The sequence below is a fragment of the Anas acuta genome, chromosome 3, assembly GCF_963932015.1.
Source record: "Anas acuta chromosome 3, bAnaAcu1.1, whole genome shotgun sequence".
NCBI lineage: Eukaryota > Metazoa > Chordata > Aves > Anseriformes > Anatidae > Anas > Anas acuta.
This window is the reverse complement of record NC_088981.1, coordinates 86,168,052-86,190,435: the sequence shown is the minus strand read 5'-3', so window position 1 is coordinate 86,190,435 and position 22,384 is coordinate 86,168,052. Positions and strand designations below refer to the sequence as shown.

Below are 22,384 nucleotides of genomic sequence, written 5' to 3'. Positions count from 1 at the left end.
CTGTGATCTACTGTTCAGTGGCACACCATGTCTCAGAAATTTGGTAACCTCCCAGTGATCTTTCTCTAAAAATGTGATGAACGTAACCAAGGTGGCAATTCAGTCAAATGAAATGACTTTTGGATGTGGGATTTCATAGATAATGATGATCTAGGTTGGAATATGAGACAGGAAAGGATTTTATAGATCCTGTCCATTGTTTTGCAAATGCAAGCATCTGTGATGTTCATTCTACATGAATCAATAAACTGTTTCTTCAAAAGTCTTTGTCTGTCCCTCCTCCCACACAGCAAAACTGACTGCGGTTGCTCTAAAACACCAGAAACCACCAGATGGACAACACAATCTGCTAAGCCACTAAGGGGTTTCAAATAGAACTATCCCTCTGTCAAACTGTCCAGACACTTTGGTGTACCTGCCCAGGACCTGGTGAAGAATGGGCCCTATCTACACTAAAGGTAAAGGTAAGAATATCAAATGTTCCCTGTCAAAGCAGACCAAGAAAGGATTCCTTCTTGAGCCCAGATCTGATGTTTGCTGTATCATAAGCAAGAACCATTGATTTGGCAACCAAGGAGGTTTCTGACCATCCGTAGACAATACAAGTCCCTGATAAGCAAAACTTACTGAAAATTAGTACTTTACTAAATTTATACTAGTTCATTTGAGAGTGGGCTTGCCTACAAACTTACTTGCTGTTGCTGACAATATTTACCAGCTGCATTCTACATGGATTACATGCTTTATTAGGATGAAAGTAGCTCATCACTGCATCTTACTCAACATAGAATCATAGAATCATAGAATATCCTGAGTTGGAAGGGACCCTTAAGAATCATCAAGTCCAACTCTTGACACCGCACAGGTCTACCCAAAAGTTCAGACCATGTGACTAAGTGCACAGTCCAATCTCTTCTTAAATTCAGACAGGCTCGGTGCAGTGACCACTTCCCTGGGGAGCCTGTTCCAGTGTGCAACCACCCTCTCTGTGAAGAACCCCCTCCTGATGTCAAGCCTAAATTTCCCCTGCCTCAGCTTAACCCCGTTCCCGTGGGTCCTGTCGCTGGTGTTTATGGAGAAAAGGTCTCCTGCCTCTCGACACCCCCTTACGAGGAAGTTGTAGACTGTGATGAGGTCTCCCCTTAGCCTCCTCTTCTCCAGGCTGAACAGGCCCAGTGCCCTCAGCCGTTCCTCGTACGTCTTCCCCTAACATCTAGGCAATGATGATCAGGAGTACAAAGGGAAGGAATTACAAGGAACTCAAAGCTTTAAAAGCATTTACAGTGTGTTTGGATAACAAGAGGCTACTCTTGAGCTGAAGGAAAAAAATCCCAGAGTTGGGATAACATGTCACTTTCGGGGTTGTACAATTGTTGGCAAGTGCTGTGGTTAAAAGAAAGAAACCAACACAGCCCCATGATATCCTGGCATAAAGGCTACTGTGGGGCACAGGTGATGAGTACCAGAGAGTCTGGGGCAAAAAACAGTGTTTAAGGAGATGAGTACTACTGCTCTGGGACAACATATATATATAATACAAGATGTGTGCAATTAACCCAGCACAGCAACACATTACCTCTGCAAGCACACCATGCAAATTAGAAGAAAGATCTTGTAGTTTCAAGTGAAACTACAATATGTTATGTTCTATTTACAATAAGTTCTAAGTATTTGACTACAAGATTTCACAGCAGCAAGGGTCTGAAGAATTAAATGATGATAGGCTTTCATTCTTCCCTGGTATTTAGAGTTAATACAACAGTAGTTATTGATGTCATGGACAGGATACATCCCTCAGGGTGGTACTATGTCTAAGCATAGAAACAATATCTCTTGCATAAATATTTTTGTGAATCAGGGGTATTTTCCTGTATCTTTTTCAATTTGCACAATGACACAGAAGGTATGGATAAACATGATGAAAGATGTACAACTTTAAGAACCATAAGGCAAATCTTTCTGCACAGGAAGTTGTAATATTGCTCTGGTCTGAGGGCCAGCATTAGTTTTTATCATCTTCAGATGCTCTTGCAGATATTACTTGGATCAAAGAAATTAGAGCTAAAAGTCATTTTTGAAGAGCTCATTAGAGCTTTAGTTCCTTGTACTCAGTTTTGATTTATTTTATTTTATTTTATTTTATTTTATTTTATTTTATTTTATTTTATTTTATTATTTTATTTTATTTTATTTTATTTTATTTTATTTTATTTTATTTTATTTTATTTTATTTTATTTATCTTATTTTTAATTTTATTTTATTTATTTATTTATTTTATTTTTACTTTTGGACATTATTCTGAATCCTCACAGAGCTCACTCTATTTTAACACAATTTCCCTGGTGTCTCTCATTTTACTTTAACTCAGGCCTTTCAAAACATGGAAGTTTCTTATAGGTCTCTTTCCTTTCTGAGAGTGGCAACTCCATGATCACAGAAACCTGGAATTCTTGATGATTTTTTAAAAACACATTATCTAGTTGATTGTCCTTGACTGGACAGTGTCCCGAGCAGCCTGCTGTATTTTACCCTGCTTGAACAGGGTCTGGGCTAGGTGAGCTGCATTGGTTCATCCCAAACTCAACAGTTCTGTGATCCTGTGAATCCATAATTATGGACAATTATGATAAATTATGATTACATATGTTGACTAATTGTAGTTAACGAGGCATACGAAAACTTTTAGTGATCATGGGTGTATATGTCTGTGGGTGCGGTAACAGATTTGTTGGGCATGAAGCCCTGAAGAGCTACCAGTCCCTGTCATCTCTTGCTAGGCTATCATGGCACCGTCACTCCTAGAAGTGGAAACATTGGATGTTGCCACAAAAGCGTGGGTTGCTGAAAGAGCTAATGAGGCTGTTGATACATACTGAGAGGAGGGAACTTCAAAGCTGTAGGGTCCTATGGTTTCTGGAGCTCTGGGTGGAACCTTTCCTTGCAGGTTGTGTTCCAGAGGAGACTGAGTACCTTGGTGCTGAAAGAATATCCTGTGCATGAGGTGGTAGGCCAGTCTCCCAGTTCTTACTGGGAGTAAATCCCTCCTTCCTTTCCAAAATGTGATGGTGATGGAAATGATGAGGCAATACATAAACGCCAAAAGAATTTTGTTCACATCCAAATCAAAATTAGCTTAATCTAACAGCCTCCTGACATCCAAATCAAAATTAGCTTAATCTAACAGCCTCCTGTCTATGTCTCATTAAAAGTAAGCTGTATTGAACATTCAGAAATGTTAAGCAATGTCAACATTTAATTACTATTTAGTGGGAATGAAACTACATATGTAAGTTGCACAGTTTTCAGGAAGAGTCAATCCTGGATGGTGTGCAAATAGGTACTGGATGATGTTTGCATTTAATATGGAAAGAGAAATGCATTTCAAAGTGGAAAATAAAGCCTATGTTAAGCATGTGCAATGGTACAGAAAAGAGTAGATAGATATGCTGGAAAAGATAATTATACTCAACTGGTATTTCTAACCACTAGAGTGAACTTTCTCTAAAACTTTGCAATGACTGCAAGATCCCTAAGCCTCAACATTCCTTTGTTGTTTAGTAAATCACTAGTGAAATAGTGAAGTCTATCATGTAATGTGCCCTTCATCCTTCTCTAATAGTTTGTCCTCATAGAGTATAACTGCCTCACGGTTCCCACTGAGCTCAAATAGTATCTGTAACCTGAAACATAAGAAAGCATAAAATATTAACTCTTTGAAAAAATCAGTAGACTGCTCATGTCAACATAAGGATGCTCTGCGTGTTTAAGTGAGAGCACCACAACTTCATAGGCATGTGAGTTTTGAACTGAAATATTTTTATATTTTTTTATCAGATTTTTGCATCTCAGAACACTAGTTAGCTCAAAAATTTTCAGTCCTCACTTTTGTCTTCAAAGTATCCATTGTCAGAGAGATGGTGGCTCGACACTATTTAGGGAGTCCTGCAGCTAGATTCAGATTTATTAGTTACCTTCTTCAAACATTTTCCAGATTATAAAGTATCTTCATATTTCTCTCTTCTTTTAACTAAGAAACAAATTCTTCCACTAGCACTATTGGGGGAAACTCAAAGAAAATAGCTGGAAGTAGTCACCAACCTAAGGACACACATTTAAATAAAAGTTAAAACAGATGTTTTTTGAAGATCTTGAGGTGATAATGGGCATAGACATTGCAATTGCATTCTAAGAAAATTATATGATTTTAAAATTTAGATTATACAGTAAGATTTTAAAATCTAAAAGCATTGCTCGAATTTGAGAAGACCTTTAATGAGAACTTCAATTTAAACTGAGAAGATAATCTGATAATTTAAAAAATAATCTGAGAAATCCCCCCATCTGGAACATTGTAGCACATTTGTCATTAATTAGAGCAAATTTTCTCTCCAGCATTACTACATTTTAACCTGTTTTTCCAGAATTATTTCATCTTCTTTTTAAATTTCTTCCACTTTTCTGTAGTTCCTAATTACTGTCCAATAAGCACTGAAAAGGTCTTATTATCTTTGCAAGTACAGTTCACTTTAGGCATGGTTATGGCAACTGCTTACACAGGGACAGTGATGCTGTTGTGATCATATGATCTACACTCAGATCTCAGTCTTGAGAATTGGACTCATAGGAGATATTTCAGTTCTACTATCATTCCTTAAATGTCTTGTGCTGTTTTGCTTCTGCTGATGATGCATAGAGTATCATAACATTATGTCATCTTTCTGGAGGATATTAATACACCAGTATAATACAGCGCAAATCCATATCAGTCTGGACAGAAATGATCTTGAGCACTTTGTACATTTTTCTATAACTGGCTCAGGGTGCTATTTTACATCTGCAGCTTGCATGCAGAAAAGATGCAAATGCAAATGTTCTAAAGGTAGTACAAATATTAGGACAACGCCAGGGGAGTTTTAGGTTAGATGTTAGGAAGAACTTCTTTACTGAAAGGGTTGTTAGGCACTGGAACAGGCTGCCCAGGGAGGTGGTGGAGTCACCATCCCTGGAAGTCTTTAAAAGACGTTTAGATGTAGAGCTTACGGATATGGTTTAGTGGGGACTGTTAGTGTTAGGTTAGAGGTTGGACTCGATGATCTTGAGGTCTCTTCCAACCTAGAAATTCTGTGATTCTGTGATTCTGTGATTGCTTTCAGTTCAAGAATTAAATGAAGCAATAGCATCCCATTAAAGAATTCCTTTTACTGCCTGGTTGTATGAACTTAGTATCTGGACTGGCATAATACTTTCATTACGCTTCATTATGAAAGTATTTTTCAGAATTGTTTTCCATAGTCAGTGCACTACGTTGTGATATATTGTATATGATGACTTCTCAGAGTATACAGTGACTTTTGTTTTAAACTGTGTATTATGTGCATTTCTTTGTAGAAAAGCACACACACACAAAATTACTGAACAACATTCACCTATGTCTGCAGGACAGCGTCACACATCAAACAAACATCATCATTGTATTATCAGTGTCTGTACCCAAAGAAACTCCTAGCCTTTCCAGAACAGTGATGCCATTCCAGCTCTCAGCTACAAGACAAACTGTGATTACCATCTGGTTGAAGAAAGCCATACAGTAAAAATTATGTTTATCTATTACAGAATAATGAAGAACCAAGTCTGCTGTACTAGAAAATGAATGAATGGATTCAGACTTCCTAGATATTTCCAATGCGGAGCTTATGGGGCTTTTCTCACTCTGATTTTATTTTGACAAAATCAGCTGTTACAGTCCTGGGAATTAACAAATTAATTTAGAAAGATATAGATAAGAATTATGCAATACATGTTTACACTAAGCACAATACAATGTTCTTTAACAACAGATAGCGGCAATAAGAAAATTTTCAAAACTTTTTTGTGTGTCTAAAATGCACTTCTCAGATTTTTCTTAGCTCCCTGAACATACTTTTCTAGAGTTTTAGCCAGCTCACAGTTGCATAAACACATATTATCCCGTTCCGCCTCAAAAATAGGCATTATAAAGTGTTCTAAATATGCTAAACTTCTGTAGCTAAAAAATGTTTGAAACCAGAAAGAAATCCTTTACAGAGACTCTGAAATTAAACAAAAATGTCTAATTAGACCTTGATCCAAACTATCCTAACACTTATGCAGACTATCATTGGATCTCATCCAGTCTTTGTTATTACAGTCAGCAACAACCTGAAGCAAACCTTTACCTCCTAATAGAGGTTAATTAATGTCCCCCAAGCTTCTTAAAGTTAAAAAATATACTTACTAATTTTCTGGATCAGAGTCTCAAACCACCAGACTTTTATGTTAGGAAATGATACCATATTTTAGTAATACTATACCATATTCTTACATTGTATAAATCTTAAAAAAAATAATAATACTGATACCTTGTAGAACAAAAGATAAATGTTGGATAACAATCTAATATTGCAATACAAAAATATGCATTTTATCTTTCATAGGTTTCATTTAAACAATTTTATTTTATTTTATTTTATTTTATTTTATTTTATTTTATTTTATTTTATTTTATTTTATTTTATTTTATTTTATTTTATTTTATTTTATTTTATTTTTCAGCATTGTGATAAGCTGCTAAAGTGGAATTGATTTAATAGAAGTCATGTAATGTCATTACAGGTCATGTAGACATCATAACACCTCTTGTCAAAATGTTTCACAAGCTCTTGTGCCAGTGGTTAGTGTGGTTACCTTCATCTATGTTTCTTGGACACAGCTGAACTCAGAACTGAAAATATTGCAGTCTTTCTGAAGTTCCCCTTCCTACTCCTATTTCCCCCATTTCTATGATGTCTAAGCAAAGAGAATGCAAACTTTAAGTTCTCTTGTAAGATCCCATACATGTTTCAAAGAATGATGTTTTTTTTTTCCTGATAGCATTGTATGTTAAAACACCATACACATCACAGCAAAAAATAAGCTCATAAGATAACTTTCTAGGACTATCTTAGTCCTAGCAATGGCATAAAAATAAAGCAAGAAGGCATCCATGACAAAGAAACTATGAGTTAATGGTTCCTAGGTTATCCAAAAATAAACAAAGATGAGAATTAAAGAAACCAGATGCAATAATTTATTTTCCATGTTAGGAAAGTATTACAGTTTTATAGTTCCTACAGATATTTAAATGCTAATAATCATATTTTAAGATATAAGAGCCAAAGAGAGAAAGGGAAAATTTAGTGGTACCATACATTCAATTTCCCTCTCATTATCTAAGTAAATTTGACTAATCTGGTTCTCACCAGTGGAATTGGAAACCATACACTACATTTTACTTTTCTTTGTAAAAAAGAGGCCAAACAAAATGTGAAAAAATTTATATCCAGATGAACTACAATATACTAAACTGCAAGTGGTATACTACTGGGATTTGTCCTGTGACATGCTACTGATTTTATATCTACCTTCTGTTGCTTAATGGTTCTTAAATTTTATTCTTCAGAAGTCAGATATAGACATGCAACTCTCTCATTCTTGATCCAACCAGGGTAGAGGCAGCACTGAGTCAGCTCAAAATATGAAAAAAAGTGAAAAAAGAATAACAGAAGACGTGCCTAAGCACGCCTTACTTTTTTTTTTTTTTTTTTTTTGCTAGTATTTTAAGAGAAGGATGGAAGAGGGAGCTTTAGGAAAGAAATAAAAAATAAATTTTTAAAAAAGATGAAGGCAATGCAATATGATTTATGCAATATGATTTGTACTGGGAACACAGAATTCTTTGCTTTTCAGGCTTGTATTTAACATGACATCCTAGTGGCATTGAACAAACCCTCTTATCGTCACCTTTTTTTTTTTCTTTCTTTCTCTATTTTTGCCCATGATTCTATTGTTTGTCTTCATGGCATGCTACTTTTAAAGTGCTTTGACCTGGACAAAATTTATAGAATGGCTATATATGAAAACATAATACTCAGTCCAAAGTGCATAGTAATTCCAATCAGCTATCTTGCTTTTAAAAGAATGATATTATATAGCTTACTAACAATACTGTAGAGAACTAAATTTAGCATTTGACATCTCTTTTACATCTCTTATACAACAAAAGGATTTGGGAGTTTTTTCCATGTAAGTAGAATAAATGTCAGTTACAAGTTATTTAGTTACTGTGTGGTGAATTTAAAGTCAGAATTTCCTTATTTGCCAGAAGCAGAAAACCCCTTACATAGTAAGTTCAATAGAAAATCAGACATCTGATAGTGATTTGGGGGCATGATTTTAAATAAAACATTGTGTGATGATGAGAAGGAAACATTTCATTAATTTTGTAAGTGAGATGGTGTCTCGTTTAAGAATGTCATGTAACCCTAAAATCTTCTGAAGAGATATCTGCACAGCTCCTGGATCCACTGTATTACAGAAAATATTTTAGTTAGTGCTTATGGCACAAAATATGCCTTATCTTGTGAGTAAATTAAAATAAATTATGTAATATATGTCTTTTTTTTTTTTTTTTTTCAACACTTGCACAAGTGCTAATTCATTTTCAGTGTAGTAACTTGTGAATATATGGCCCATTCACCTGAGTAGATCCAGGGATGTTTTTAGAAGTTTTATATTCTAAAAACAAGAATATTATTTGGAATAGTGGAAAGTTCAGCACCGATACTTCACACACTACTGGCAAGCAAGGTGATACTCTTGCCAAAACAAACCCAAAGGTTTATAAGCAGCACTGCAGAATTACCTTGGACTAATATACAATTTGCATTGTTTATTTGCCATTTTGGTGAACTACCTGATTCATTTCCAAAATGAGAAATACCACTTATACCACTGGTGGTGGTATTCACCACCAAGTGCACAAAAGAAGCCTAATTCTACAACTCTGGTCTATTGCAGCTTTGCCCCATATTTAAACTATGGAATAAGCATGTGCCTTTCTTTGGCCATCTTTGCTAGCCTAGCCAGCTCCCTAGTTCTCAAATCCTCATAAAACATTTACTTATGTTGTAGAAATGCTCTATATGAAAGAAGCCCACAAAAAAATCCCTGCTATCCATTGCCAAGATTCCACAAGGAGTTAAGAGCTGACTGTGAGGGCTTGTCTGCTTCCAGAGCCAGGAGCAAAATCTTTGCCACAGGAAATAAGATAATGCATCAACAACTTAATTTATCTTCCAATAGAAGTACCTTACCCTGGGGAGGTGTACTGAATGCCAGATGCTGTCACATGAAAATCTGAAGCAATTTCATTATTGGTCTTTCAAATAAGAAATAACCATATATTCAACTTACTGTTCAAAGAAGCTGTGCACACTTTACTAGCATGAAGAACATGCACAGGTGAATTAAAGTAAATGGCAGTTCTTAGTCCTCAACTGTTAGTGTTTATGTGCTTGCAAAAAGAATGCTGATATATTTCTGAGATTTATTTTCAATTTACTTTGGGGAAAACTGCAAAAATAACCCACCTTTATTTCAGGATGGCAGTCTTTGGCTGTAATCAGTGGCAAACCATTGTGGTTAAACATAGAAAACCAGCTATGGCATCTGGAAATTTAGATAGCATCATGATTTTAATTGGAAATTGCTTGTTCATCACAATCTGGAGATTTCATGTTCAAACAAAACTCTGCCAGTAGCAGGATTTCCAGAAAATCTCTGTATGAGCTATGATGTATTGTCATTATGACTGCCCCTTATTGGAGGCCTCAGAGCACAGAAGCCCTGCAGGGCTCTGAAACATGCAGTGGGGCTCTCAGACCCTGGGATCATGGTAGTCTGTCTGATGGACTGACAGTCTGGGTGGACAATCACTTCCTGGCTGTCTAGCTCCAAGTCTATGTAAACTAGCCAAAGACTTCTGTGGCCCCATATGCCCTGCTCTTACCATGGTGTTAGATAGTGGTTTGATTATCTGGTGAGTTCCTGTAGAATATACGTTAGATATATGAATTTCCAGACTTTCTGAAGTGCCCATCCCACAGGCTAAAAAAAATAGCCATCTTTCCTCACAATTATTATTTTATCAGGTATGTTTCAGGACTCCCCTTGTACTTATATTTGAAGTGGAAGCTTGGACAATATTTTCTGCAGTCATAGGGTGAGGAAATTGTAGTCAAGGTAAGTTGAATTTAAAAACCCACTCATTAGTCATAGACTACACTGCTGATTAACGCAAGCATGGAAGAGGTTTTTAAGGTGGTGGCAAAAACTTCAATAGAAGTTGGCTGATAGTTGATTTAATCTACCTGTTAGATAGTCTTTTGACTCAGATCAACTAAATTCATAACCAAACTGGCAAATATGTATTTTGGACTATATCTCTGTGCAATAACATGGGCAGAAACCTGGCTAGTACAGAGAAAACTAAATGTCAGTAGGAAAAAAAAAATTGGCCTGTAACTAAGTAATGAGTGGGTGGAGTTGGGACAACCTTTATTAAAAGTTTTTCAAAATTACTTCATAGCAGGAAAAAATGTCAGAGCATTAAATGAATCGATGATACAATGATAACAGAAACTGCAATTATTGTATCACCTAAGAAAAAGGAAATGACCTAGGAAGAGAAATGGGGGCAATGGAGTAATAAATGCATCTAGCACTACAAATTAAAATGTAATTGTGAAGAAAACTAAGACAATCATAAGGAATTTGAATGGAATGCAGCTTACAGAAACTGAAGGTGATAGACGTAACAAGATAAATGATTACAAAATTGCTCAAGAAAAAGTAGTAAAAACAGTACTAAAGAAAGTAACAAACTGGTAGTAATTTTACTCGTAAAGGGACTAAGACAACAGCTTAGTTATTATACGTGGCACACTTTAGGCTTCACTTGAAATGGGAAATGTAGGTGTTGATCCAAAATCCAGTGAAGTCAATGGAAATATTCTTTTTGAGTAATAAAGTGCTTTGGGACAGGTCCTCAACTGCTGGGGTGTTTCCAGATGACAGAGAAATGTCTCATCAAGAAAAATTGTTCAAGAACTAAAACAAATGGAAGAAAACTGCAACCTTCTCTAATTATGTATTATAGAGACTTAAGCAGTACTGCAATTATATGACGTTCCAGTGACAAAGCCATTATGTGCATCTGTGTAAGGAGATGATCTGGTTAGAGATCAAATTGCATATTTCCAACCAGAAGCATAGTTTCCATTTAGATGTGGAAAAGGACATTCAGTGACAAAGTAGATGCCATTATTATTGTGTGTTATTTAAACCAACAGTAGTGTGAATATCAATTTAGATTTTCATATTTGAATAAATGTGTAGAAAATAAGGTTTCCAGGGGACAAATTTTGTTTCTTTCCATCCGATTCTTTAAAATAAAAATAAAAGTGCTTCTCCATTTCCTGATTGAATTCCTTGTGGAGTTTTAAAGTTGTTAGTTAAATTCTGCATTTTTCTTCTCATATTGGTATACTAATGGTATAATTGATTTAACATCACTCAGTTGATTATTATTGCTCAGTTCTCTTATTTTTCCCTGTCAAAAGGATTTTGACTCTGTATGTTTGCTAAGTAAAATGACTTCCCAGTGCACATAGAAATTAACATATTAGTTAAAGTTCTTAAGGACACTTTTGAAGCTCTAGTTTATAAAAAAATAGCCTGTAGTGAATATTTTGAATCAAGTAGCTTATTCATCTGTCATATTTCCAATGATCACAGTTTTATCACAAGTCTTGAAATATTTGTTCTTTCTGTAAGTCATCAACTGAGAGAAGTATATGTGAAAACTACATTCTACTACATGGAAAAACTCAGCTTCTGTTTACAAAATATTCCTACCTTTTGTGAATGTGGAAGATATCTTGAGCTTATGAGCTGAAATCATGTTGTCTCAGGAACATAAAAATAATTAATCACAAATTTATTGTTATTATTATTTTGTTGTTGTTACAATGATATTTTAAATCAGTCTAATAACTGTTGAAGTCCATTCTGTGTTTGTTTGTTTTTTGGTTTGTTGAAAATTTTGTGCATACATTTTAACACCTGGCATGGTATGATTCGGAGTGTCCTTTCTGTCTGAACTCATTTCTGCAGGTGAGAATATTAGGAAAACACCAGTGAATGTATTATATTCACTCAGATGCTCTGAATTCATCTTCAGAAGATGATAAGTAAAGTACAGCAAAGCAAAGATTATCCTGGGCTTGCAGACAAGGAGTGAGGTAATAGGGTTATTTGTCAAAGATGTAGTTCACACTGCCCAGATATTCTGACTTGTGCCTTTAGCACAAGACCTTATTTGAACTTCAAATATTTCAATAAGAAGGTTGAGACAACTTCAGAGAACAAGGATCAAAGATCAAAGTCAGCCTCCACACTCTGGAAAAGTAATCCTACTCCATATTTCAAGGTTGCAACATACATGTATCTGATATCTGATATATTTAAATGAAATACTATTAATTATCTCAACATTTTCCTGACAGTTTCCTTCCTCTCATGACACTTGCTGTTAAAGTTTACTTCATCCTCAGTACTCTCATTCAGAAAGAAACATAATACCTCTCTTGGATAAATCAACAAATTTTTATTGTTGGACTAGATCCCTGCTAGAAAGAAAGTACCTGATACAAATAACTGCTCTCACACATTGGTGTGCTTACATTAGTTTTCTCACAGTTAAATCAGAATACAAGCACAAAGCAACCATAGAATACTGAAAGAGATGCAAACCAAAAGTAAAGTCTTGGATTGAAGCATGGACTGTATTTTCCGAATCATTTGTGAATACATTCCAACTCTTCACATCCACATTCTTACAGCGATGGGTACACTGTCAAAAACTACTTGATGGTTGTGATTTGGGATGATGAAGCTGCTTTGCAATGCCATCTTTCATTTTAAAGCACAGGATGTGCTTCCTTCCTGAGCAGAGTGTCATTTGCTTTAGCTGTAGTTACATACCAGGCTCTCAGATTGCTGAGACCGATAAACCTGCAAAACTGCCTTGACAGTGAGAAGGCATGGTTTTCATAGAATAATTCAGGAGGGAGACCTCAGGAGGTCTCTAGTACAATCTCCTGCTCCGAGTAGTCATCTCAGAACTTCATCCAGTTAGATCTTGAAAACTTCCAAAGATAGAGGAAGTCCCCTAACCTCCAGAGTACAATCCTTTAACCATTACTCTCCAAGCCTGATTGTCAAACCAGTTCTTTTACTCATCTAGTTGCCTAAACTGCTAATTGCTTGTGTGTTATTCATGCATTTCATTTATGATCACCTATCTGAAATGAAGAAGTGAGTAAAGATGCACCAAAATCAGAAAGTTAACTTGTTATGTTTTCCACTTTTCATCTTTTTGAATTCCAGAACTGAGTCTTAGGAAGTCTTTTTCTATGCCACAGGCATTACTCTGGCTAGTTTTGTGAATGGTGAAGGCAAAAGTTTAAAATAATCTTCTCTTACAGTCCCACACCACTGAGAGAAAAAAACAACTTGGGTTGCTAAAAGGGGCAACATATTCCATGTGTTAACATATGGGGTATGTTAACAGCATGCTGAATAGTAACTCAAGGCATTCATGTAGTTATTAAGGTTTTTATTCAACTAGTTACTGAGTAATTGAGGTTTTCTGAAATTCACTGTGACTTCTGTTTCTCCTTTGTGTTCTTCTCCATGCAACCTCTTTAAACCATATGCATTTCTCAGCTTTATCCCAAGAATTTCCTGCCAGAGAAAATAAACCATACAAATGTTTTACAACATTAGATATCTTGTTGGCATTCAGAATTATTTGCTGTGTGTTTATCTTAATATTTACATACATTTTCACAGTATGAGAGTGTTGCAGTTATGGTTCAGTCTACAGTCAGACATTTTATTATGCTTTATGTGATCAAACAAAATAAAAATATATAACCTTTTTCAGAACGTAAGTGAGCCAGGAATGTTAAGATATGTCTTTCTCACAGAAAGCTATCTGTAGCGCACAAAGTGAAAATTTGTTTCTACATGACCTGTTTTCAAAAGATCACCTGCTAACACTAACATTGCTAAATAAGTTTTTTTTTTTTTTTTTGTCTTTGTCTTTCTATGAAAACAGGTTGCTTTGTTTTGGAGAAAAAAATAATCTTTTGTTAGGATGTGTATTTTGGTTGCTTGTTGGAACAAGTTCTGGCAAGTGACAATAGAGCCTGTTAATTGCACTGGTTCCTTTAACTAGAATTCATTCCTGAGGCAGTTACTTCCTGACAACCATTGTCTATGTGCTGTTTGTGACCAAATATGTTCCATGACTGATTTATTTGTATAAACAAAATTTATTGCATTAAAATCTGTCAGAAGCCACAATCCAGGGAACTTGGATACAGAAGACACAGAGCTTTGTTCTTCAGAAACCTAAGGACTTCTTAGAGTAAGGGTAGCTGTTCTAGACTGGTGAGATTCAATGCAACATAGGAAGTTATGTCTGCTTCTTGATTCAAATTCTTTGAATGCCAGGACTTCATGACAATAATTTCATCTTCATTGAAAAAAAATGCCATCAGGTACAACTAGAGAGACTCTTTTGCATTGTGGCAGTGCATATTCTGGTAACTACCTCTGTGGAAATAGTACATAAACACCCATTTTGGAGAGTACAAGCTTAATGATTTTCTAAGAAAATAATGTTAGTATCTTTAGTATCTTTAGTAATATAAATTAGACATGATCAGTCAAATGCACTACTCTTTCTTTGTGTACTTTTGACCTCTTGATGCTTTTGCCCTTGAGATTTTTTTTTTTTTTTCAGCCAGGGTCTCTAATATCACTTTTAACAGCTCCTTATGATCATTAGTAGATGAACATTGTCAGTTTTCCTTTTCTCTGATGCCACATGGAATGATTAATTAAGGATTTTTCTTAAAGACATATAAACAGGTAGCTCCTAAGGAAAAGCAGCTGCGGTGACTGAGTTGTCCACATACTTCTATTATTTGTGGTCTTTTGCACTCATATCCCTTATCTTGTTCTCTGCTTTAATAACACTTGCAGTGATGATCCTTCCAGGAGTCCAGGGAACTGATGGTCTCCCCTATCATGGTATTAATTGGACTTCTCTTCTTACTCCTTAGTTTTTCTTTTCCGTAGACTATGCTTTCAAAATGAAAACTGTAGCTAATAGTATCCTTGTACAGAAGCATGTGAGGTCATGCACTGAGGGCAATTTTGCTTTCTCTTCTTGTACTACTTGTAGTCCAGTAACACTCTTTCCAGACTCATGAAAATTTCACTTTTCTACAGATATTCCCAGTAACTTACATCACATCAAAATATTGCTCTTGAAAATTGCTGTAACCATTCATTTCCTCTGACTTGTCACAATGGAGAATTAAACAATTTTCAGCTTTTATATCTGGCAACACTTTAAGAATTGTATGTAGAAAGCTGTTCATGGGAAACAACTTGACATGTAAAACCACCAGGAATTCAGAGCCCTAGAAACAATCTAAAAATCTAATAAATAGTGCTTTCTATTGTCGAGTGTTACTGGATTTATTCTATGTACTGTGCATATATGCTGTGCATATATTTATTGTGAATATATTTATGTATTCTATTTACTCTAGCTTTATTCTGAATCATACTTTTTTAAGAGCACTTTAGCAATAAAAATTACAAACACAATTTTCTAGCATGTTCTTTACAAACTTACAAGTACTAACAAGCAAATAATAAGTGATCTATCACTAGGTAGACATAGGCAAAACTCAGACACTATATTCATCTCGATTCTTTATTATGGGATGGCTGGCCATTTTCTAAGCTGCCTTAGGTATCCTAAAGCATCTAGGGGTCCTACAGTTCTTCAGAAATTGTATTTGGGTTTCTGGATTGGTGGACTTGCTTGTTATGTTACACCTACCTTTATCTACCAATGATCCTTTGCTAGGAAATTGCTTGTTTCCTGTACCTGTAAGTTTAATTTGCAGCACAAATTAATTTACAGCACATACTAACCTTCCCAGTGGTATAGAAGGTGTAATTGGAAAGTTAGAATTGGAAAGTAGAAAGGTAGAATTGGAAAGTTGTTTGACCACTGAAGTAATAAAGTTATTGGTCTTCCCATAAGGGAGAAGACTTTATGCAATGGATCAAGAGGAAAAAAAGTGGGTGGGTAGGCTTTAGTGGTATCTGAGCATGGAGAGTTGCAATGAGGATAACCATAGAATCACAGAATCATTAAAGTTGGAAAAGACTTCCAAGATCATCTGGTCCAACCATCACCCTCCCACCACTATTACCCACTAAACCATGTCCCTAAATGACACATCCAACCTTTCCTTGAATGACCCCAGGGACAGTGACTTCACCACCTCCCTGGGCAACCCTTTTCAATGCCTGACTGCTCTTTCTGAGAAGAAATGTCTCCTCATTTCCAACTTGAACCTCCCCTGGTGCAACCTGAGGCCATTTCCTCTTGTCCAGTTGCTAGTTATCTGTGAGAAGAGGCCAACTTCCAGCTCCCCACAACTTCTTTTCAGGCAGCTGTAGAGAGTAATAAGGTCTGTCCCGAGCCTCCTCTTCTCCAGACTAAACATCCTCTGAGTTTGCATGAATTGTTAATATTTTGAAGCAATTTAAAACCTAGAGACATAAGCTGTCCCAGAACAAGCTGAGACCAAGAAAACATATTTCTTATACAATGTGAGAAAATGGTTTGTGGGTCAATCCTCATTAAAAAAGTAGTTGTTATAATTTGTTGAGTGTCTTCCCTGGAGAGAAGCATATAACATCATTCATTCTATAATTAGCTAAAATTCAGATTTATATTTTGGCTTGTTCATGCAATTTCCAGTCTTCCAGATTACTGCCTGTGAAACTTCACTTCAACACAACTCCATGGAGATTGAAAACTGAATTGGTACATGTTACTTGTCACATACTAATTAGCCTTTTCAGATCAAATGATCCTAGTGTCTGTGCATCCTGTGTCTGTAAATCAAACACAGTGAGTTTACTGTTTAGCTGCTGCAAACTACCTTTGGAGGAGCTATGTTGAAATAAAGCAACTGATGATTTGTTTTATCATGTGGAAAAGGGATCTAGAGACAGACATGTAACCTGATGATTGCTTTATGTCAGTAAATACCAGTATGGTATTCACCTGGTAAAGGCATGCTAAAAGGTATAAAACTCACAACAGACTTTGATTGCTTGACTGAGGATATTTGGTAGAACTTGGTGGAGCATAAAGTCTGGAATAAAGGATCCAGAAATACTATATAAAAATTGTATTAGCCTGTAAAAATATAAAAAACTGAAAAAAGGAACACTGTCATTAATAATTTCACATCTTACTAATGAGTTTGTTAGAAAAATAGAGAATTAGCTGGGTCAAGCATTTAGAATAACTGCTGTTATCTTCAAGCTAACTTGATATATACTGTTTTCACAAATAATTGACACATGCTTCCACTTTTTTTTTTTTTTTTTTTTAAATGGCATTTCTTTAAGAGTCAAGTTGGGCTGTGCTGAGTTTTCTGAATGTGAACTCTAAAAAGAGATCTCTCCTTTTTCAAAAGAAAGATGAAGATTTCTGTTCACTCACTGAAACAGTGGAATGTATATTCATTTGCAACAGAGAAGTACATATTATTATCACAGTATTTAATGCTGGTGTATATAAAATTTTGTGAGAAAACCAGTATTAATTAAACTATTTTCTCTCTGGAAGATATTTGCCAAATTAAAATGTTTCTTAATCTGAATGTGAAGAGCACAAGCATCTCATTTCATTTAAAAAGCTGTCTTTATACTGACAAGTAACGATACCAGACCATACAAAGAAACATTGGGAGAAACTGTGGTTCACATTGTTTTAAAAAAGGTGCTGACAGTGTTAGGGTGCTGACCTTAAAAATGTGACTGCAAAGACAAACTGTATGGGTATAGATAAAGGTGACAGTTATGCCTAGAGGAAGTTGACTTATCCAAGTGTAAGATTCTTCGACATATTAAATCTATTCCAGTTGGAAAAAAAAAAAAAAGAAAAAAAAAAAGAAAAAAAAAGAAAGCCACACAGGAAAATTACTTTTTTTAAAAGAAGTCTATGTACTCTTGACTATATCTGATATGTCACACCATTTTTTTTAAAGGGAAATGAAGTGACTTACTGAATCTTATAAGATTGGAGATTACAGTAATATTCATTTTAGAGATCAATAAATTAAGTCAAAATTAAATGACTCATCACAGACTGCACTAGAAACGATTTGCAGACTGAGTTAAAAGAGTGTTAATGGTATCTCCATCTACAGTTTCCATTGAAATAAATGTGAATGGGTGAAAGTTGTATAATATTTAATTTAATTCCATGTGTTCAATGTTTTACATTCATAGTAATTTTCAGCAATATTTCCAAGCAAACTTCAGTTACATATTTAGCAAAGCCCCCAAGGAATATCATTTTAGCTGTCTGCAGATTTTTCCTTTGAAAGAAAAAGGAGATGTGGGCAATGCTTTATCAAGGATGCATGCACCTGAGTCTCTAAATGTCATTTTCTGCTCATCATAATTAAAGCTATACTGAAAGAAAAAAAAAAAAACTTTTTTCTTTTTTTTAACTGACGACAGAAAGAGATGAAATCATTGATGATAAAAAATTGGTTGTCTTCACTGAAATTACATGAGAAATTATTTAGGTTTAGAAATTACTAAGTTTTTATTGTTTCTGAGCACTTGCTACATGCTATTAAAAGTTATTTCATAGCACTGAACCACATTACCACATTACTTATCAGTTCTGGGGCTTGTGCTATGCAACTGTAAGGCCCAACTTATGATGGCTTGAGGCAGCCTTCTTAAAGTTCCCAAGTGGGAAAATCGATACCCACATCTCATGTTAATTCTTTGTGAACATGTCTTAAAGCAGACTCCTACTAAAAAATGAGATACCATTGTTTTGATAAACAAATGTGTTCTAACAAGTTAGGTTTCTCATTTGTTTTTCTCTACATTTGCTCTGGCAACATGGACAGGTAATCTCTCTCACTCTATCTCTCTATCTTTAGAAGTGGATAAAGTGTCATTTAGCAATTTTCCTTACATTAGATTTTTTTTCCCTATATCAAGCCTAAAACGTCTCTTTTGAATGATAAGCACATTAGCATTTTGTTATGCCTATGTAATGTCCCTGGTAGAAGCTTTTCATGACAGTACTCTTGTTCTCCTTGTTCTCAGTCTTTTTATACTTCACATTTGATGTTTTAAATCTTTCTGAATAAGTTATATTTCCTGTAACAGTGTATTCCTGTGGCTCTCCTCTGTGTTCTCTCATGACTGTCGTGTGCTGCTCACAGAATTGGTTTCATGTTCTCTATAGAGAACTGTAGCCATGGTACTGCAAATGGTGGGTATAACACAGCATCATGTCCTTCCCATGTTCTGCAGCCTTCACCCTTTTAATTAGATCCAGATAACGATTATTTTTCTCCATCTTGGTGTTGTGAGTCATTGCCAATTTGGAATCTATAATAATCCATCTGCCACCCCTTGGCCAGATGGGAAGTACCTTGATTTGTCACTTGTTTGTCTTGGTCCTGGTCAAAAGCCACCAAATTATTTTACAACATTCTTAGAATTGTCAGTGAAGCAGTAGAGCTGTAATCACACTGAAGGAAGCATTCACTTAGGGAGCAGTGCAGACTGTATTATTTGCAGTTAGAATGGTGCAAGGTTGTAGGCCTTCAGCTGTCTAAAAACACCAGTGTTTGAAACCAATGTAAACAAATAGAGTGCAATTTGGATTTTACTAGCCGATCATTTTACTGCTCAAATCCTTGTCAGATGTTAAATGAACTATTAAAGAACAGCCCTTGGATGTTTTATAAATAGTATAATAATCTAACTAGGATTTCCTGCTTATCACTGTTACAGCAAATAAATGTTTCAAACTTAAAACACAGTAATTCAGGATGTTTTAAAATCTAGGCTTAGGAAAAGCCTAACAGCCTTAAAAGGAGGGTTTATCTCCCTGTTTGGTTTCAATTATGAGGTGGTGTGGGCTGAAGTCTAAGAGCTACAGACCTTTCATATGTTTTTCAGGTAGAGGTTGAATGTTTTTGCCATTAGTGATATCTTCTTATGTTCTTTACATTAAATTGCTGCCCTATTCTTCTAGAAAGGACTAGTTTGCTGCTAGGACACAGGGATGCCAAACTTGATTACTTCAAAGAGGATTATTTTTCACTTTACGAAGATTAATTGGGGCTCCCTAAAGCCTAAGTTGCTTGGGGAAAAAAGGAAACAATTCTTCATCAATAATCATAATGTCTTCCAGGCACATGGAAAAATGTGGTTCTGGGCAGATCTTAAACACAAATTACTGAGCTTAAGTAGCATGTAGACTGGAAAAAGAAAGAAGCTTGGTGCAGTGTCACTTACATATTTTTTGTATATGAATGTTCTCCAGTAACATTATAGAGCATCACTCTGGGAAGCTGATTATAAACAAAAATTTCTCTGGTGTGTGTTATAGTTCAGCTCTACTAACTTTCTACCTGTAAAATAACCTTTGAATAGTTTGTTTCTTAACTCCTGAAACAGTTACATGCTGCAAAAAGCCTGTCATCTTCCCTGCCCAGCCAGGTTCTGCAAAAGAGCCCACAGAATTTTTTTAGCCCTTTTGCTAGTATTGTTTATAGAAAAATGTGTTTACTTGAAAGAAAGCAAATTCATGAGAGAAAATCCCAGCTGTGCATACTGACATATACTGTTGTTTCCAAGTAAAACATAGAGTGGTGGGATATTTATTCATTGCAGAACATAACATAAAATTGAACTTGTCTGAGGTAAGTGTAAGATCTTTTTCCATAGGAAACAATGACTATAGGAAGTGTTTAGTTATATTATTAAAAATAAGATCATATTGCTTTTTCTCAGCTGCAGATCCTTCAGCAAAATAAAATCTTTTCCAGATAGATAGATGAAGATCCAACGTCAATCATCTTCAACTACTTTTTTTTTTTTTTTTTTTTTTTTTAATAGGAACCCACTCCAATTTCCCATTATTTGCCCAATTTCTATCATTTGTATTTCTTTGTTGCCAAGAACGAGATAATAGATAACTTTAAAAATCCATAAAAGAGTGATACATTCCTCTTTGATGAGTTTTTTTCCTTTAGAAAAAAATATATCCCTTAGTTACAGAGAAGATGGAATTTTCAGGAGAAGGAAATGTTTTGGTTTATATGTAACATTTCTTGTTTGAAACATGATTATTACAGATATGTGTGCATGTTCTCCTGTGACATAGTGACAGACCTATTTCTCTGTAATTCAATGGAAGTGTTACTTTTGATATCTGTGTTAGCAGGTCTGTTTCTGCTACAGCAAAGAAGTTTGTGCTGCCAAGTACTTCCTTTATTAGACCCTATGATATTTTGTCCATGCTGTCTTTGAAAACCTAAACTGAGTGGGATTGAAATTGTCCCAGGTTGAATACTAAAGGAAAAAAAAAAAAAGTATACATGTGAGACCTGTGCAAGATTTGAACTAACCTGTCAAAGAGGCCGAGACTGTGATCTAGGATAAGAGACAGGGACAGAGACTAGGGGTAAAAATGGGAAAGCTCACTGGGTTTGGTGCCTGGGAGAAGCTTAAACAAGATGAGGAGGACCTGAAGAGAGGTACTAGAAAAACTGAAGTCAACAAGCATTCATGGGGAGACATGCGCCAGAAGGATACTGAGACTGTTTGGGAAAGAACAAACCAAGAATCATGAAGCCATCTGATAAATACATTTGAAGAGGTGCTGTAGGAATGGCAGGGGAAAGGAAACCAAGTGGAGCCAAGGACACTTAGTCAGTGTGGACAGAGAAAGAGAAAGAAAATGGAAATGGAAGAGAGTGGGTAGGAAGTGGGTACAAATAAAGTCTAAAGATTGAAATATGGCAAGGTGCTGCTGAGGAGTATGTGTATTTACTAAGTGAAGGCATGCAAAGTAATGTCTGGATCTCTCTTTCACAACTCTCTGCTTTGTCAGTACTTCTAAAAGACATTTTCTTCCTACAACCTTTTGGTTGCTGACCTGGGGTATCCGTTGTTCACCACAAACTCTAGTTGTAGTGTTTCCATTTCATAGAATTTCTTTTTTTCTTCTTCAGAGAAATAGCTCCATTCAGTTCTTATTGCACCATTCTATACTATCCAGACATATACAGAAACCTAGTATTGCATTCTCTTTGGTTTGTTGCTGGGATAATTTAAAGTTTGAGTCTGTGGTCTCTTAGTAATCTCCTGGCAGTTGCTGTCCACTTCTCATCCCCCAACTATTTATTATTATTTTTTCCTGATGGGTTATTTGTAGCTTAGATCATTTAATTGTGCAGTTCCACAAACATTTCTACTTTCACAAAATAGTAGGTGGTGGGTAAGGAGGACCACAGGTCTGCAGATGAAAGTGGCATGAATGCTTCACTCAGCACT

The 22,384-nt window shown here is 35.5% G+C and overlaps 1 long non-coding RNA gene across 18 annotated transcripts in view; it reads left to right on the top strand.

Annotated features, from left to right (window-relative positions):
- Nucleotides 1-22,384, top strand: part of LOC137854579 (uncharacterized) — a 179,551-nt gene that overhangs the window by 46,052 nt on the left and 111,115 nt on the right. For 8 of the 18 annotated variants that reach the window (XR_011095261.1, XR_011095260.1, XR_011095265.1 and 5 more), the window contains one exon: nt 291-464. This is a non-coding gene — a long non-coding RNA (uncharacterized lncRNA). The other 10 variants (XR_011095262.1, XR_011095267.1, XR_011095272.1 and 7 more) reach the window with 7 other exon arrangements.